Below are 20,286 nucleotides of genomic sequence, written 5' to 3' on the forward strand. Positions count from 1 at the left end.
CTGAGTGATCTGGGTAAATATGCCTGGATTTAGTTCCCATTCTCCCTGTTTTAGGCTGGAACGACTGAGGAAGTCTGCCTTGTAATTGTCTATCCCTTTTATGTGTAGACTTGTCAGGGATAGAAGGTTGTTTTCGGCTGTCTGAAGGATCGAGTTGGCCACTTCCATTAGACTTTTGAAACGGGTACCCCCCTGATGGTTTATATACGATACTACCACCTGATTGTCCGACATCACCCTTACATGGTGAGATTGAAGGACCCCCAGGAATTCCTGAAGGGCAAATTTCACTGCCAGGAGTTCCTTCATATTGGAGGAATTGTTTGCAAGGGACTGGGACCAAATGCCCTGAGCTACAAGGTCGCCCAGATGAGCCCCCCACCCTGAGGGGCTTGCGTCCGATGTTAGGACCTTTGATATCGGGATTACCCATGGAACTCCCTGGGAAAGATTTTCCTGCAATGTCCACCAAGTTAGAGAGAGAGATTGGTGCGAGGAGACAATGTTAACCGCCCGTCTAAATGCTCTCCTAGGCGGATTTGCTCGGACAGTAGCTGCCATTGGAGATCCCTCGAATGTAGTTGGGCCCACTGGACTGCCGGGATGCAAGAGGTCATAGAGCCTAACAGTGACATGCCCTGTCGGGAGAGTTATAGAGGGGAGAGATTGTACTCTTGATGCTAAGCTTTTTATCTTTTGTAATTTGCCCTCTGGGAGCCGGCATTCCATTTTTCTGGAGTCTAGAGTGAGACCTAGGTACTCCCTGAACCTGAGAAGGCACCAGTTTGGATTTCTCTAGGTTTATTAGCCAGCCCAGGTTTTTTAGAGATTGAATCACTAAATCTAGCTGATTCTTGCAATGTTGCTGGGAGGAGCCTATCACCAGGAAATCGTCCAGATATGGAACGATCAGGGTGTTTTCTTCCCTGAGGTGAGCCATTACCTCCGCGACCAGCTTTGTAAAAACCCTCGGGGCTATTGCTAGGCCGAATGGAAGAGCTGTAAACTGGAAGTGTCTTAGGACTCCCTTGATGTGGATTGCCATTCTGAGGAATCTCTGGTGATCCTTGTGTATTGGGACGTGATAATATGCGTCCTTCAAGTCCAGGACCACCATGAAACACTGAGGAAACAGCATTTTGATTGATGACTTTATCGTTTCCATTTTGAATGCTTGAACCTCTAAGTAATTGTTTAGATTCTTCAGATTGATAATGGTCCTGAAGGAACCATCTGGTTTTTTCCTCAGGAATAGAGGGGAATAGTACCCTTGCCTCTTTCTTGAGGGGGAACTTCTAGGAGTACTCCTTTTTTTTACTAACCCCACAATCTCGTTTTCTAGAGTTAACACTGTTCTTCTGCTGAGGATCTGGTAGATGTTACCTTGAAGGAGGGACGAGGGTACCTCTTGAATGTTAACCTCAGTCCTGATTCTATGATGTTTAGGATCCAATGACTGGAGGTGATCTTTTTCCAGGCTGGGAGAAAGAGAGAATCTCCCTCCCACCTGGGGTGAACCTTCATTGTGGAGGTTTCTTGCTGTCATTGAGGTTTTTATTGAAGATAAATCCTTTATTTTTATTTTTCTTATCGTCCCACTTCCCCTGGCCTTTCCCTGGGTTCTTACGGAAAAACCTCTTGTTCCGAAAGGGCTTCCGATAAGAGGGGAGACCCAGAGAGGGGAAGGACTTTTTCTTGTCCCCGGCTTTCTCTAAGATGTCGTCTAGAGTCGACCCAAACAGAAACTCCCCTTCACAGGGGATGGTACAGAGTTTCGTTTTCGTTTGTAGGTCGCCTGGCCAATTCTTAAGCCAGAGGGCGCGCCTGGCCGCATTAGCAAACACTGCTGCTCTGGCGGATAGCCTGATGGAGTCGGCCGAGGCATCGGCTAGGAAGGCCGCAGCCCCCCTCATTACGGGTAATGTATCCAGAATTGAGTCCCGGGAAGTTTTCCCCTTTAACTGACCCTCTAGTTGGTTCAGCCAGATCATCAGGGAGCGCGAAGTGCATGCAGCTGCAACTGCCGGCTTCAGGCCTCCTCCCGCTGCCTCCCAAGAGCCCTTGAGAAATGCATCTGCCTTTTTGTCCATTGGGTCCTTCAGAACCCCCATGTCCTCAAACGGGAGGGCGAATTTCTTTGAGGCTTTAGCAATTGCCACGTCTAATTTCGGGGCCTTCTCCCAAAAGGAGCACGATTCTTCCTCGAAGGGGTATTTCCTTTTTGGAGTTAAGAGAGTCTTCCTCATGGGCTTTTTCCATTCCTTCTTAATTAGGGCTGCAATTGCTTCGTTAAGCGGAAAAGCTCTCCTCTTTTTCTGTTCTAGGCCTCCAAACAATGTCTTGTACTGTTTTTTTAGGATGGGAGTCTACCAACCCCATGGTGCTTCTTACTGCCTTTATGAGGCCATCCTCTAGTGGGAAACAGTTATGTCCCCCCGAGGAAGAAGTAGATGATGAAGATGAGTCGGAGGAGACGGAGGACACTGAACTCTCACTACCACTTTCGGATTTTGAGGCTGGAGATGGAGACCTATGCCTGGTCTTTCTCCTTTTTTTTCCACTTTTTAGTGACCTAAAAGTGTCCTCTACTTGTTCTTTAATTAGGCTCTTAAGATCTGAAGCAAACCCTGGAAGGTTTTCAGACACAGTTTGTTGAATGCAAGTATTGCATAGTCTTTTATCACATGTAGGTGGAAGGTCCTCTCTACAGATGGCGCAACTTTTGTGTTTAGTTTTAGCTACGCTTTTCCTCCCCGATTGGGGGTTCTCTGCCTCTGGCTTTTTCCACGACGCCGTACTGGACTCCTTACTGTGTTGAGACCTTTGGCGTTCTTTGCTGGTGTCCTGGTGCCCTTTCTGCTGCCGCCTTTTTTGCTGCTGCTGCTGCTGTGGCGATACTGCAGGTGGAGGTGATTCGGGCGGAGGTGATGCTGGGTCACTCATACTGCTGCTGGTCTGCGTGCCTTGAACTCGGCTGAGTTGTCGCTCCTATTCCCCTTGAAGCTCCTGCCTATTACTGCAGAGCCACCAAGAGGATGAGGGTTCTACTATTTGAACCCTCCCGCCGCTTCCCTGCACCTGCGCAGTAGCGACTGATTATAGGAGGAGCGGTCGGCGCCTGCGCAGTAATCCGACTCAAAAACACGCTCTAGCGGTAATCCGCGCCGTCCGACCGGAAGACCCGCCGGCGCCTGCGCAGTGCGCATCAAGCGCCCCGCCGAAACATACCGGCGGCTTCAGAAGCACCCCCGGCGCCTGCGCAATGCACACCAAGCGCCCGGCTGGAGCCACGCCGGCGCCTGCGCAGAGCGCGCCCCGGCCAGAAGCCCCGCCGGCGCCCACGCAGTGTACACCAAGCGCCCGGCTGGAGCCACGCCGGCGCCTGCGCAGAGCGCACCAAGCGCCCGGCCGGAAGCACGGCCGGCGCCTGCGCATACCGGCGCTCTGCAGACCTCGCGAGACCAGCTGGATACCGGGCCTGCGCAAAGCAGCGCCCGGAAGCAGATATGGCGCTGCTGACCGGCACCCCCGGTCCTATGCAGCCCCAGTAGCGCAATACCTGCACGCCTGATGGCGATGCAGTGTGCAGACTGACGCTTGATTTAGGGAGGGTCGCGCTGCACCTCCCGCAACCACAGAGGGACCCCCCTGGATGTTGCCGCTGCTGCATCTTACCTGGGGAGGTGACCGCGAACTCCTTGTAACCTCCCCCGCACACCCTGTCGGCCCACTGGCTCCCAGCGGTGGCGCTTCGGGTCACCACCCTAGCCGAGGCAGAGGGACCCCAGCTGCCTGAATCGGACTGGTTGGCCCGGATCCAACGACGAACTGGTAAGTCCGTAGGTCTCCCATCAAGGACAGGAAACCAACTGATGCAGGAGAGTGGTACCGCCTTTTTATCCGTAGGTTTCCGGTCCTTGGTGGGCGGATCCCCTCTCTCCGTGGTGCCGTCATGGGCGATCAGAGAAAGTATTTTAATATTCTTCATTTAACCATACTTCAGCGCCTGCAAAAAACGTAAAATAATAAACCGTATACTACCTGTCCGCCGTAGTCCAATTCATAACGAATGTCCCACGACGATCTCCCCTATAGAACAGTGACATCGGGTGATGTCACTGCTCTATAGGACCCTCAGTGACACACTGACATGAGACAATGGCTCCTGAAAATTTCTCACCCAGCAATGCCATAAGTGAGACTAGGGACTATTTTCTCACAGTGGCGTAGGAATACATTATGGAAGGATACCTTTCCATCATTGTATTCCTGGAGCCCCTGGAGAACGGTCACATTAGATGATGCTGCTGCTCTCCATGGGAGATCGTCGTGGGACGCTTGTTTTAATTGGATATCTGTGGATCAGGGAGTATATTGTTTGTTTACCATTTTAAAATGTTTTACAGGTGACACTAGCTTCGGGGAACAAAGTGACAAGTGATGGTAAGTATGTACTCTGTTATATGTACTGTATGTCTATATGTATGTTGTATGTATGTACTGTATGTATGTACTGTATGTGGCATGTTGCATGTCGTATGGTGAATGTCGCATGGTGCATGTCGCCACATGGTGCATGTCGCATATTGTCACATGTTGCATGTCCCATGTGCATGGTGCATGTTGCATGTCGCATGTGCATGGTGCATGTTGCATATCGTGGCATGTCGCATGTTGCATGTTGTCACATGTTGCATGTTGTCACATGGTGCATGTTGCATGTTGTCGCATGTCGCATATTGTCACATGTCGCATGGTGCATGTCGCCACATGTTGCATGTCGTCAAATGTTGCATGTCGCATGGTGAATGTCGCATGGTGAATGTTGCATGGTTCGTGTTGTCGCATGTCGTCACATGTTGCATGTCGTCACATGTTGCATGTCGTCACATGTTGCATGTCGTCACATGTTGCATGTCGTCACATGTTGCATGTCGTCACATGTTGCATGTCGTCACATGTTGCATCTTGCATGGTGTCACATGTTGCATGTCATCGCATGTTGTCACATGTTGCATGTGCATGGTGCATATCATGTCGCACGCTGAATGTCGGATGGTGCATGTCATGTCGCATGGTGCATGTCGCATATTGCATGGTGCATGTTGTCGCATGTCGCCACATGTTGCATGTGCATGTCATGTCGCATGGTGAATGTTGCATGGTGCATGTCATGTCATGTCGCATGGTGCATGTCGCATCATGGTGTCACATGTTGCATGGTGCATGTCGTCGCATGTCGCCACATGTTGCATGTTATGTCGCATGGTGAATGTTGCATGGTGCATCTCGCATGGTGCATGTCATGTCGCATGGTGCATGTCGTCACATGTTGCACGGTGCATGTCATGTTGCATGGTGAATCTCGCATGGTGAATCTCGCATGGTGCATGTCGCATCTTGCATGTTGTCACATGTCGCATGGTGTAGGTTCTGTATGTGTGTAATGTATGTTGTCTGTACTGTATATGCGTGTATGTGCTTTTCTATTTTTTCTTTTTTTTACATTCAACACATTAGCCGGATGATGGGACTATTACTGTCCCATCATTGGCTAATATGTCACTCACTGTCACTATAGCAGGCAGAGCCCGATGGGACTTGTAGTCCCTTCGGACGATGCCTGCACAGAGACACAAAGACCCCACTGCACAGCCCCGCAGACCCCCCCACGCCCGCACACTCCAGCACCTTTTGCAGCCCCCCACCTTCGCCATCACGGCAACCGGCCGCCATCACCGCAACTGGCCGCCGCCGCAACCGGCCGCCGCCACCTCTGCACCGGCCGCACATCTCAGCACATTAACGCGACGGTGGCCGGCCAGCAGACTCCAGCCCCGCCCGCCCCCAGCCCAGTCACTCTTGACGAGTGACCGCTGTCTGTGGGGGCTTGTCTCGCCTGCTGCTGACGTCACGTCAATTTCCAGAGTCTGGAAATTGACGTGACGTAGGCAGAAATTAGCGGTGGCTGCAGCCTGGGGGTCACGTGACCCAGACTCAGCCGCCACCATAGCACCGCTCACAGGCGAAAACGGCAACGGAAAGTATTTATAAAATTCATTAGAGGCCCTGGGTGGATACATTGGGGGGTTAACTGAAAGTAGTGGACAACCCCTTTAAATTGATGCAAAAAAACGGTAATTCTATTTTCTATAAAAGTTTTTATTGTAGGAAAGCGCCAAAACATAAAAAAATATATAAATGTAGTATCGCTGTAATCGTACTAACCCGAAGAATAAAGCTGCCTTATCAATTTTACCATAAGCGGAAGGGCATAAAAGAAAAAAAAACAAACAACAATTCCTGAATTGCTGGTATTTGTTCAATCTGCCTCCCAAAAATCAGAATAGAAAGCGATCAAAAAATATCATATGTATGAAAATGGTACCAATAAAAACGTCAACTCAACCCGGAAAAAACAAGCCCTCACATGACTGTCAGCCAAAATATGGAAAAATAATATCTATCTAAATATGGCGATGCAAAATCTTGTTTTTGCAATAAAAAAGTCTTTTAGTGTGTGACAGTAGCCAAACATAAAAACCAGACATAAAGTTGGTATTGTTGTAATGGCACAGATCCGAAGAATAGAGTCATCTAATCACTTATACCACATGAGGATTGGCATAAAAAATAAAACCAATTCTTCAACTGCTGGCGATTTGTTAATTCTGGCTCCCAAAGATCGCAGTAAGGCTCGGCGCACATTTATCCTGCACTCTAGGGTGAGCGCTTACACCAAGGTAAATCTCTTAAACACGTGATTCAGATGGCTCCCTATGAGGCAGATGGAGGCACTGTGGACGCTGTCTTGACTGTGATTTGGCGGTGTCCATCTTTTTAGGCGAGTATAAAAGTGCAGTCAGCCGCAGTTTTTGTGCACTTCTGAGAAGGACACCGATGAACAGAGGCCAAACGGAGTTCACAGTAATTCTGCTGCCTCATTATAGCGAGTGGCTCCCTCGGTGGTTTCATCGGAATCGTGTCATTCAGGAGATGTAGATGGAAACCTCTATGCAAGTGCTCAGCGTAAGGCACAGGATAAATGTGATCCCAAACGTTATGTTAAATGATCCCAATAAAAGCATCACCTCAATCCCCAAAAAAGTAAGTCCCCGCTCAGGTCCGTCAACAAAAATATAGAGGGCTTCCACGTTACTGGTAGTACAAACGCTCTAGAAAAAACATTGTGGCTCCTTGCCCTCGAAAAGAAATTCAGTAAATTCTGTACTCCAAAATTCAAACGCCCTCTACTTTATAAGCCCTGTGCTAATGAAAAAATTGGGGGTAAAAACATTTTTGTGGGAAAAATCTTTTTTTTTTTTCATCTCACAGATCAACGTTGTAAAATTCTGTGAAGCACCTGTGCTATCAAGGTGGTCACCACACATCTAAAAAAATTATTTGGGGGGTCTAGTTTCCAAAATGGTGTCATACATGGGAAGTTTCCAATGTTAGGTACATCAGGGCTCCTCTCCAAACGCGACATGACGTCCGCTAATGATTCCAGCAAATTTTGCATTCTAATAGTCATAAGGTGTTCCTTCATTTCCGTTGTTTTTTTTCACAAATAAACACAAGTTGTTTCGAACAAATGTTACCACTAAAGGTACCTTCAAACTCAGCGACGCTGCAGCGATACCGACAACGATGTCGATCGCTGCAGCGTCGCTGTTTGGTCGCTGGAGAGCTGTCACACAGAGAGCTCTCCAGCGACCAACGATGCCGGTAACCAGGGTAAACATCGAGTTGCGCTTAGTAACCCGATGTTTACCCTGGTTACCATCGTAAAAGTAAAAAAAACAAACACTACATACTTACCTTCCGCTGTCTGTCCTCGGCGCTCTGCTTTCCTGCACTGACTGTGAGCACCAGCCAGCCGGAAAGCAGAGCGGTGACGCCACCGCTGTGCTTTCCGGCTGGCCGGCGCTCACAGTGCAGAGAAGCAGAGCGCCGGGGACAGACAGCGGAAGGTAAGTATGTAGTGTTTGTTTCTTTTACTTTTACGATGGTAACCAGGGTAAACATCGGGTTACTAAGCACGGCCCTGCGCTTAGTAACCCGATGTTTACCCTGGTTACCAGTGAAGACATCGCTGAATCGGCGTCACACACGCCGATTCAGCGATGTCTGCAGGGAGTCCAGCGACGAAATAAAGTTCTGGACTTTCTGCAGCGACCAATGACATCACAGCAGGATCCTGATCGCTGCTGCGTGTCAAACTGAACGATATCGCTAGCCAGGACGCTGCAACGTCACGGATCGCTAGCGATATCGTTCAGTGTGACGGTACCTTTACATGGAATACAATAGGTCACGAGAAAAAAAATCTCACTCTCACTGGAATCCGATGAAGTGTTCCAGAGTTATTACCTCATAAGTCACAGTGGTCAGAATTGCCAAATTTAGAAGGTGAAAACAGGCTTCGGGGTTAAGCGGTTTTACATGCATTTTCTATGCAATATTATGCATGTTTTTTCATATTCAATTAAAAGCATGACGACACTTAAAAAACAACACGCTGCAGATTTGTAAAAAAAAAAAAAAAGTGCTTCGGGCTTGTTCGTCGCATGCTGCGCTTTTGCTGTATTTTTGCTACGTGTTTTTCAAGGGTAACAAATGCTGCACTTTACAGTACCAGCAAAGTGAACAAGATTTCTGAAAATCTCCAGCACATGACATTTTTTTTTTCCTTGTGGATTTTAACTATCAAAAGTGTATTTTTTTTCAAATTTGCAGTATGTCAATTCTCATTTTTCACCCAAAAAATGCAAGTAAAAAAAGCATCAAAAACCTACAATCAGGTTTTAGTTCAGGAAAATCTGCTGCAAAAACTCAATGTGCAATTCCGCAAGGAAGAAATAAGCAGCAAGTGCTTGAGATTCTAGACTGGAAAGTGCAGCATTTCTTACCCTTGAAAAACAGGAAGGAAAAGTAATGGCAAAAAAAGAAAAGCGTGTGAACAAGCCCTTAAACTCAAACATAAAACATATAAGCCATGTACACACATAGGCGTCAGCATCAAACACAATATCAATCTTCTGTTTATTACGTTTTTGCTGTGATTTCCTTTTTGCTTGGTGTGTTTTTGGCACAGATTTAAAGCTGCACTTTTCAATGCTTTTTTTTTAGTACAGAAAACTACCGTATTTCTATGTATTTTTACATGCTCCCCATAAAAGCCTACAGAGAAAAAACATGCAATTTCACAATGTCTTTAAATGCACAGTAGACAGAATATTTCATGAAATCTCATCCACTTTATTTACACACTTAAAAGCAGCAAAGAAACACAAAGAAAAAAAAAAGCAGCAGAGAAATGCAGCATTTACGCTACATGGGAACGCGGTCATACACAAAGTTGGTGTGATTTTCTGTAGTTTTTTGCTTGTGTAACTGTGTTCCTGAGACAAGCATGTAATAAAGATGTAGTGCACGTGTAGAACCTTCTAAATAAATAGCCCTGAAAATCTGTATAAAGGCTGTTTAATGATGACCTAAAATCACAGCTTCATTATAATGAAATGTGCAGTACAGCCAACTGAGCACTAGGTGGCAATATAACACAAGCTAATGGGAGAGTAGCCCAGGCACACAGGGCAGATACATCCATCAGCCACAGCCTTAGGGAAGAACAGAGTTTCTGCTGCATTACTTGCAACAAGTCATTTATCATTCAGTTTACAAAGTCCAATTATGCTTGGGGAAACAGCAATAGCAGAAGAGGAAGAAACTGGATTTATAAATCACTGAAGCTTTAGACATTTAACAATCGGGTCACTAAAATGCTCATTTAGGTAGCATTAAGAAAATACACAGAGCTACCTATATGTAAAGGAGCTATGACGCTAGTCACTACTCATGCCGTGAGGTGGGGAAGTCAAGGAGTCCAAGGTCAAAAGCCATCATAAACTGAGGGGTAAGGCAAAGGCATAGTCAGATAAGAATTCCAAGAAGGTAAAGGATAAAGACAAAGGGGCTAGGCAAACGGACGGTCAAAGGCAAATCTAAGGTTAGTCAACAAAGATCAAAATACTAAAACTCAAAGCACAGAGCAAACACATCACACTGAGCAACACAACAACTGGAAGAGATAAGAGGCAGAAAGCCAGCTAAATAACCTGGGAGCCAATAAGAACAGGTGACACCTGTAGTAAATCCAGCATGCCCCGGCCTTGATTGGGCGACTAGAATGTCACTCACTGCACTGATAGGACGGCTGAGCTGTCTTTCACCACACAGAGGAGGAACTGCGACAGGATCAATCTCAATAATTCCAATCCAGAGTAACCCGAATGCTGCCATTCAGGAATTGCTCACATAGGGTGGCTATTTTGTGCAGATCTTGTGGTTTTATTAGGCTAGGGCGACATGGCGGTGCTACTACAGACAGATCACATGAGAGTGGCACATGGTATGCAACATGGAAGACTCGGAAGGCAAAGTCACATGCAACAGCGACATCAGTGTAGGATGCAGGTCATAAGGTGACCCCAGTGACAATCATTAGAAGTGGCAGTGTCAAGAAACAAGGGCTGAGGGGTTTTCTTATACGATTTGTGCTTCAATTCCTACTTTATGTCAGAGAATCCACAATCTAAACCACCTGTTATTGCAAACCCTGATCTGGTGAACACGCTGTGCCCCTCCGGTGAACTGCACTTTGTTGAATTTTAGTGGAGACTCCACGACAGAAAGTCTGCAACCGATACCCACTGTGTACACCCGGCCTAGCAGGAGAAAAAGGATCCAGGCTTTTATTTATGTTTTCTGCAAAAGATTTCCATTCTTCCACTTTCCTTATCAACGTGATAATGAGAGAGTCTGTCTCCAAGATTTTGCCAACATCTGTCAGCAGCTCGAGACGCCGATTTCAATAAAATATTACTTATTGGACGGCAGTTTAGATTAAAAAAAAGCCGGATTACGTACCGGTAATGCTCTTTTAATGAGTCCACGACAGCACCCCACATGAGAGAGAGGGATCCGCCCATAGGAACAGGAAACCTACAGAATAAAAGGAGGCGGTCCCCTCTCCTCCTCAGTTTAGTTACAGAGTATAAAAAGGGGAACCGCAAAAGTGTTAGTATTCATTCTTATTCAGTCACATAAATTTCTTAACTCTATACAACCATTATTTGTGACCTTAAAGGAAAGAGCTGTGCATAATTTAGGGAGGGTAATACATGGGTGCTGTCGTGGACTCATTAAAAGAGCATTACCGGTACGTAATCCGGCTTTTTACCCTTCGCCACGACAGCACCCCACATGAGAGATTTTCAGAGAGTCATTATTTGGGTGGGATTACTGTATTAAGAACAGCTCTACCAAAGGTCAGATCAGAAGACGTGGACAGATCAAGTCTATAATGGTTGTAGAAGGTAGAAGGTGTAGACCAAGTTGCAGCCTTACATATTAAATGGATCGGTACATCTGCTTGTTCCGCCCAGGAGGAAGCCATGGCTCGTGTTGAGTGCGCTTTTATACCCACTGGAGGAATCTCGCCTTTTGACGTATAGGCCAAGCAGATAGCCTCTCTGATCCACCGAGATATGGTAGCTCTCGTGACCCCATGTCCTTTCTTGTGGCCCTGAAAGGAGATAAACAGAGCCCTACTCTCCCTCCATGTCTGACACCTTTCTATATACCGTATATACTCGAGTATAAGCCGACCCGAGTATAAGCCGACCCCCCTAATTTTGCCACAAAAAACTGGGAAAACTTATTGACTCGAGTATAAGCCTAGGGTGGAAATGCAGCATTTACCGGTGAATTTCAAAAATAAAAATAGATCATTATTTCCCCATAGCTGTGCCATATAGTGCTCTGCACCGTTCATATTTCCCCATAGGTGTGAACCATATAGTGCTCTGCACCGTTCATTGTGCCCCCTAGCTGTGCCATATACGGTGCTCTGCACCGTTCATTGTGCCCCATAGATGTGCCATATACGGTGCTCTGCACCGTTCACTGTGCCCCATAGCTGTGCCATATACGGTGCTCTGCACCGTTCACTGTGCCCCATAGCTGTGCTGTGCCATATACGGTGCTCTGCACCGTTCACTGTGCCCCATAGCTGTGCTGTGCCATATACGGTGCTCTGCACCGTTCACTGTGCCCCATACATAGCTGTGCTGTGCCATATACGGTGCTCTGCACCGTTCACTGTGCCCCATACATAGCTGTGCTGTGCCATATACGGTGCTCTGCACCGTTCACTGTGCCCCATACATAGCTGTGCTGTGCCATATACGGTGCTCTGCACCGTTCACTGTGCCCCATAGCTGTGCTGTGCCATATACGGTGCTCTGCACCGTTCACTGTGCCCCATAGCTGTGCTGTGCCATATACGGTGCTCTGCACCGTTCACTGTGCCCCATAGCTGTGCTGTGCCATATACGGTGCTCTGCACCGTTCACTGTGCCCCATACATAGCTGTGCTGTGCCATATACGGTGCTCTGCACCGTTCACTGTGCCCCATACATAGCTGTGCTGTGCCATATACGGTGCTCTGCACCGTTCACTGTGCCCCATAGCTGTGCTGTGCCATATACGGTGCTCTGCACCGTTCACTGTGCCCCATAGATGTTCCACATAAATTTGTGCCGCCGCTGCCGCAATAAAGAAAACAAAACACATACTCACCTCCCTTGATTGCAGCTCCCGGCGTCTCGTTCCGGCGCCTCCATCTTCCCGGCGTCTCTGCTCTGACTGATCAGGCAGAGGGCGCCGCGCACACTATATGCGTCATCGCACCCTCTGACCTGAACAGTCAGAGAGCAGAGACGCCGGGAAGATGGAGGCGCCGGCCGGGAAGATGGATCGGCGCCCGGCGGCTGGAACGAGGACAGGTGAATATGCTATACTCACCTAGTCCTGGCGATCCTCGCGCTGTCCCCTCCTGTCTTCGGTGCCGCAGCTTCTTTCTCTATCAGCGGTCACCGGCACCGCTGATTAGAGAAATGAATAAGCGGCTCCGCCCCTATGGGAGGTGGAGCCGCTTATTCATTTCTGTAATGAGCGGTCCCACGTGACCGCTGAAGAGAGGAAGAAACTGCAGCACCGAAGCCCGTGGGACGGCAGGGACAGCGCGAGGATCGCTGGGACTAGGTAAGTATACCTCAGCGCCCTCACCCCCTCACCCGCCGACCCCACCGCTACCGTGACTCGAGTATAAGCCGAGGGGGGCACTTTCAGCCCAAAAATTTGGGCTGAAAATCTCGGCTTATACTCGAGTATATACGGTAAGTCAGGATGGCTCTTCTGACATCTAAGGTGTGGAACTTATGATGTTCTGGAGTTACAGGTGAATCAAAAAAGGAAGGGAGAAATATTTCTTGTGACCTGTGGTAGGTGGACGCTACCTTAGGGAGGTATGAGGGGTCTGGTTTCAGGACTATCCGATCATGAAATATCAGTAAGAAAGGTGGGTCTACTGATAGGGCCTGGATGTCACTAACCCGTCTAGCTGAGGTTAGGGCTACTAGTAAGGCTACTTTATATGTTAGGATTTTTAAAGGTATTGAATCTAATGGTTCAAATGGAGAGCTTGTTAAGGCCTCTAATACTAGATTTAAATCCCACGGAGGTAGACGGGGAATATGGACCGGTTTACTACGTTCACAAGATTTTATGAATCTGGAGATCCACCTATTAGCTGCTATATTGCATCCATATAGGGCTCCTAATGCCGAGACCTGAACTCTTAAGGTATTTACAGATAGTCCTAACTCTCGGCCTTTTTGCAAGAACTCTAGGATAGGTGTGAGTGGAACTTGCTTAGTGAACGGTACCGTGTAGAAGTCTAAAAATTTATTCCATACCCTACTATATATTAGGGTGGTAGATCTTTTCCTGCTCAATAAGAGGGTGTTTACTAGTTCTGTTGAGAACCCTCTGGAACTTAATAGTTGCCTCTCAAATTCCACGCCGTCAAGTGAAGACCTTTCACTTGCGGGTGGAAAAAGGGGCCTTGGTACAGCAGCTCCTTGTCTGATGGGAGGATCCAAGGATCGCATAGGCACATGGTCTGGAGACAAGAGAACCATGGTCTTTTCGGCCAGAATGGTGCAATGAGGATTACTCTTGCCTGTTCCCTCCTGATCTTTCTGATCACTAGAGGAATCAGAGACATTGGAGGAAAGGCATATGCCAGTCTGAACCGCCAAGGATGGTGGAGAGAGTCCAACATATCTGGGTGATCCCTGGTGTTCAGGGAAGCGAACCTTTGTACTTGCCGGTTGTCTCTTGTGGCAAATAGGTCGATTTGTGGTATCCCCCATGCTTCTGTTATCCTTCTGAATATGGATTTGTTTAAGGTCCATTCTCCTTGACGCAACTCGTTTCTGCTGAGGTAGTCTGCCCTGATGTTCTCTACACCTTTGATGTGCAGGGCTGTTAAGGATGTTAGATGAGCCTCTGCCAGCTGAAAGATGTTTGCAGCTATGGTCATCAGACTTCCTGACTTTGTACCACCCTGACGGTTCAAGTATGCCACTGCGGTGGAATTGTCTGAGTAAATTCTTACATTTGTTCCATGAATCTGCGGAAGAAAATGATATAAGGCACATTCTATTGCTTTTAACTCCTTCCAGTTGGAGGAACATATTAATTCTGTCTGATCCCAAGTATTTTGGGCCAGATTGTCTTCCATATGTGCTCCCCACCCAATAGGGCTGGCGTCGGTGGTAATTATTTTAGACGGGTCTATTATCCATGGCACACCTCGTGATAGGTGGTCCATGTCTAGCCACCAGGATAGCGATTCTAAGACATTACTGGAAAGAGTTATTCTACTTTCTAGATAACCGTCTTTCCCTTGAGCCGACAATACTTCGTACTGCAATTGACGGGTATGGAATTGTGCCCAAGGTACAGCAGGGATACATGATGATAATGACCCCAGTAAGGACATGGCCTTCCTTAGTGTCATGTAGGGTTTGCGTATTGCGTCTGATACCTTTGATTGTATAGTCAACCTCTTTGACTGAGGAAGAAAGCATTTTTGACTTACGGAGTCTAGCTGGATTCCTAGAAATGTCTGAACGGTTTCTGGATTCAGCCGAGATTTTTCGAAGTTGACGATCCAACCTAACTCCTGTAGGGACGAGATCGTATTAGATAAACGAGTTTTACATTGAAGTGCAGAGCTTCCTACCACTAGAAAGTCATCTAGGTAGGGTATTATCAAGGTATCTCGTTGGCGTAGATGAGCCATCACTTCTAGTATCACCTTAGTGAAGACGCGGGGAGCCATAGAAAGCCCAAATGGCATTGCAACATATTGAAAGTGACGAACCTTTCCCTCCAGGGTGACTGCTACCCTTAGGTACTGCTGATGTTCGGCATGTATGGGAAGATGGTAATAGGCGTCCTTTAAGTCTATTCCGGCCATGACACACCTAGGGAATAAGAGTTTTATGGTAGAACTAATGGATTCCATTTTGAAGGTATGATTACGCAGGAAAGAATTTAATTTTTTAAGATTTATGATGGTTCTAAATGAACCATCTGGTTTATTAATCAGGAATAAAGGGGAGTAGAACCCTTTCCCTTTTTGATCCTGGGGAACTTCAATCAGGACTTTCTTAGATAGAAGAGATAGGATCTCTATTTCTAGAGCCCTCTGTTGGTCCTGACCTTTTGGAGATGTTATTATGAAGGAATCCCAAGGGATTCGATCAAATTCTAATTTAAGGCCGTATTGCACAATGTCCAGAATCCACTGGCTGGATGTTATCTGTTCCCATTGGGGACGAAAAAATTTTAATCTGCCGCCTACTTCCTGGTTAGCGGTATTTACGTCTCGGATTATGGGACCCGCTAAAAAAGGCACCTTTTTGCTTTGGGTCCTTCGACTCCCATCGCTCTCTTTGTTCAAGCGGCTTGTTCCTAGTAAAGGGGCGTCTCCTGAAGGCTCTCCTGTAGGATGGAAGATACTGGTTAGGGAAGCCTTTCTTCCTTTCACCTGCTTTATTCAGGAGTTCATCCAGCGTCTTCCCAAAAAGGAACTCACCCTGACAGGGAATCGCACAAAGTTTTGCTTTAGCTTGTGCGTCCCCCTTCCAATTCTTTAGCCAGAGTGCACGCCGGGCTGTGTTGACTAGGCCGGCTGACCTGGCTGCAAGACGTAGCGAGTCCACTGAGGCATCAGCTAGGAATGCTACTGCTTCTTTAATTTGAGGCAATTTCAGCAGGATAGATTCCCTCGAAGTTTTGCCTCTAATCTGTTCCTCCAATTACTCCGTCCATACTAGTAGAGATCTTGCAGTACAGGTACTAGATATGGCGGGCCTGAACGCCCCCGTATTGACTTCCCATGACCTCTTTAGTAAAGCTTCTGCTTTACGGTCCAGCGGGTCTGTCAGGACCCCTGAATCCTCCACTGGTAGGACCGACTGTTTGGTTGTGGAGGCTACCGCAGCATCAACTTTTGGCACCTTTGACCAGGTGTTTAGGTCTTCATCGCTGAAGGGATAGCGCCTTTTAGAGGATGATGGTAAAAACCCTCTATTCTGCTTGTCCCACTCCTTTTTGACAATATCTTTGATGGTTTGTATGACGGGGAAGGACCTACGTTTCTTCTGTCCTAACCCCGCAAACATTATGTCCTGTGCTGATTTCTTTTCTTTCCCATCTGGGCACCCCATCGTGCTCCTGACAGATTTTATTAAATTGTCCACATTACTGTTGGGAAGACAAAGTCCCCCTTCAGTCTCGGATGAGCTCGGCTGAGATCCCTCTTCGTCTGAAGAAATACATACACCCTCTGACTCCGAACTAACCGGAGACCGGGACCTGCTAGGCTGACGGGTACTGGCGCTACTTGTCTGCGCCAAACCCTGCATCTCTTCTCGGATAATAGCTCTGACATCTGAGGGAGTCATGATATTTTCCTGCCGTAGAGTTTGCATGATACACTCTGCACACAGTTTTTTGGCATAATCATCCGGGAGGGGCTGCGTACATAAAGCACACTCTTTATGCTTAGATTTGTGTGTCCTTTTCTTAGTCTAGAGGAAGGATACAGGAGGAACATATATCAGCATATAGGAAGAGACTCTTTCAAAAACTCACCCAGTGAAGCTGACAGGTACCGGTTCTGGAGGCGGAATTCGTTTGGTGGTAGAACTCTTCTCTGGAGGTCGGCCACCACTCTTTGTGCTGCTCCTCGTGCTTCTCTCCCTGCTGGGAGAGCGCTGTTGCACTGCGGGCAGGTGCGCTTCGTCGGCCGGTGAAGCCATTTCACACACACCGGCCCGACGCTAGCGCTGCATTTTTAAACTTGCCGCCCATTCTCCTGCCTCCCCGGACCAACCCGGAAGTGCTCCCGCGACTTCCGGGTTAGACGCGCCGCTCTCACTCACCATGCGGCCGCCAGAGGCTATTAAGCCGGCCGCTGCAGAACGCGCGTCCTCACAGTGCCGGCCGGACCTACGGTGACCGGACCCGGACCGTGGATGTTTGGCCAGATGAGGGGGGAGGCTGCAAGCAGGGGCTCCCCCGCCGCTGCTTCTGGTACCGCAGCCCCTGCCGTTCCCACAGAAACCGGCGCAGGCGGGTGCATGGCCCAGGGATCCTCTTCATCTGTAGGTAAGCCGGGTCCCTGTAGGAACAGGAAACCTAAACTGAGGAGGAGAGGGGACCGCCTCCTTTTATTCTGTAGGTTTCCTGTTCCTATGGGCGGATCCCTCTCTCTCATGTGGGGTGCTGTCGTGGCGAAGGGTAAAAAGATTTCTCTGCTGCAGACCTAGCAGTTCTCTGAATGCTGAGCCCTGTATACCCTTGTACGTGTATTTGGCTAATAACGGAGGTGACCGGAGTTCACAGCTGATGACATCAGTGCAGACGAGCTCTCATGCTACGGTCAGTGTGTTCGGCTGATGTGCCGAGTGGTCGCATCATGTCACCGTTCAGCACACCCTCCAGATGTAGCAAAGATGGAGATCGTTGGACGACGTGGGTTGGATTTACGGCAGACCCCTTTGGAATATTTGATGTTTTGAAGGTAATAAAATAGGTAAACAAGGGTCGGGGAGTGTTTTGTACAAATAAAGGACTTTGCTCTGTGTGTGTTTTTTGATTGAAACTAATGGGGTTAGTAATGTGGTGTCTTAGAGCTGCCGACTGTTAAGACCAGCTCTCAGCTGTCTGCTTTCCCTCAGATGGCTAACAAAAATAAGGGGGATCCCGACATTTTTTTTTCTTTTATTTGCTAAATACAAGCACAGAAAACTACACATGCACTGCACTTCTTATATATCTCACTGACATATTTCTTTCTATTCCAAAGACATTCTGATAGGGATTCTAGATTGTGAGCCCTGTCGGTGACAGTGATGATAATGTCTGGAAAGTGCTGGAAAGTGCTGTGGAATTAAAGGGAACCTGTCACCCCCAAAATCGATGGTGAGGTAAGCTCACCGTCATCAGGGGCTTATCTACAGCATTCTGTAATGCTGTAGATAAGCCGCCGATGTATCCTGAAAGAGGACGTTCGATTATACTCACCCAGGGGCGGTCCCACTGCGGTCTGGTCAAATGGGCGTCTCTGGTCCGCTCCAGCGCCTCCTATCTTCATTCCATGACGTCCTCTTCTGGTCTTCATGCCGCGGCTCTGGCGCAGGTGTACTTTGTCTGTCCTGTTGAGGGCAGAGCAAAGTACTGCAGTGCGCAGGCACCGGGCCTCTCTGACCTTTCCCGGCGCCTGCGCAATGCAGTACTTTTCTCTGCCCTCAACAGGACAGACAAAGTACGCCTGCGCCAGAGCCGCAGCATGAAGACCAGAAGAGGACGTAATGGAATGAAGATGGGAGACGCCGCAGCGGACCTGAGACACCCATCAGAGCAGGACCGCCCCTGGGTGAGTATAATCTAACCTCTTTTTCTCCTCTCAGGTTACATCGGGGGCTTATCTACAGCATTACAGAATGCTGTAGATAAGCCCCTGATGACGGTGAGCTTACCTCACCATCAATGTTGGGGGTGACAGGTTCCCTTTAATATGTATCTATATTTCTATATCTGTATATAAGTTGGTTTTATAAACTAGCTTGCAATGTCAGAATTCCTGTTTCTAAAAGCTGATGATAAAACCGCATTGTATATGGATTATATATGGATGCTAGGAGACACACATGGCGCCTCACACTCTCCACCTTCTGTGGCTGAGGATCTCAGCTACTGTATATACGCAGATGTGCGTGTAACCGGAGAATGGCGCTGACAATGTCAGGCATGATATGGGGGCTGTGCATGATTACATTACCGGAGGAGCGGGCTGCTCGGGACCCTCATCCGAGTGATCGAACCTGGTGCATAAATAACACAAAAAAAAATCTTCCCAATGTTGTGCCGCATCCTCTCGGTCATTGTTTGCAGGTGACAGTCACTGGCCGCCTGCTGAACTACTAGTACCAGCATTCTGCACATGATGCCAGCAGTACAGGCGGCGGGGGCCACTGATCGGCTGATTGTGGCCGCTGGGTTGGCAGAATGTGCTTTTATTATCTACAAAGAATGAATAACCAGTGCTGACTAAATGCCCTATATATAATGAGAGACGCCGGGCACAAAGTCACAAACATCAGCCAGAATCTGCACCGTGTGACTGGGCACAGCCATCAGCCCACCTGCTTGTCTCCAGGCTCACACCGCACAGCCTGTCCTCAGCTAGAGAAACACTGGGTGTAACGGGAACCTGCCAGTGAGTACAGAGCCAGCACTGGCCTGTGGAGAGCGCTGAGAGCAGGCTATGTCGCCGCCAGCCGCTGTCTCCACGTACCAGACACGATGCCGCCTCCACTCACCGGCTCACGTGCAGCCTTCACACCGCTTCTCCTGTCATGTTCCTTCCTTCCTTGTTATTTTCTGGTCACTCTCTGATGACGTCACGAAGAAGCAGAGCATGTCGGGAGTTGTAGTTTCCTGTTTCCCCCGTCTCCTAGAACATTCTACATTGGCCGGAGCGTCTCCTCTGTACACAGTACTGACAGTCAGCCTGGAGTCAGGCACTTGTGTGTCGGGCAAATGCTGATCCGTCTGGCCATAGGGTATAATGTACAGTGATGAAGGGGCTGCCCCGCTTATTCTCCATCATATCAGGGTATGTCAGTGTAGAGGCAGCCATTACATGTCAGCGTGGGGTGTACGGCTAAGAAAGCTTGTCCATGGAGCACAGGAAAACTATTGCAAAGCCTCTGCCTCCATCACAAAACTGGCTTCACCATGTAGCCCGCGCCCACGGTAACCCCAGTCCACAGTAACCCCAGCCCATGGTAGCCCTT

General features: G+C 48.2%; 1 protein-coding gene across 5 annotated transcripts in view; it reads right to left on the minus strand.

Moving 5' to 3' along the window:
• PIGN (phosphatidylinositol glycan anchor biosynthesis class N) overlaps positions 1-19,876 on the minus strand; it is a 503,276-nt gene extending 483,400 nt beyond the window's left edge. For 4 of the 5 annotated variants that reach the window (XM_069730623.1, XM_069730625.1, XM_069730626.1 and 1 more), the window contains exon 1: positions 19,810-19,876. The gene's annotated coding sequence lies outside the window, so the exon portion shown is untranslated. Of the gene's footprint in view, positions 1-19,784 lie in introns of all 5 variants that reach the window. The other variant, XM_069730624.1, reaches the window with a different exon arrangement.
• Positions 19,877-20,286: the final 410 nt, after the last annotated feature.

Source organism: Ranitomeya imitator, chromosome 6, assembly GCF_032444005.1.
Source record: "Ranitomeya imitator isolate aRanImi1 chromosome 6, aRanImi1.pri, whole genome shotgun sequence".
Taxonomy (NCBI): domain Eukaryota; kingdom Metazoa; phylum Chordata; class Amphibia; order Anura; family Dendrobatidae; genus Ranitomeya; species Ranitomeya imitator.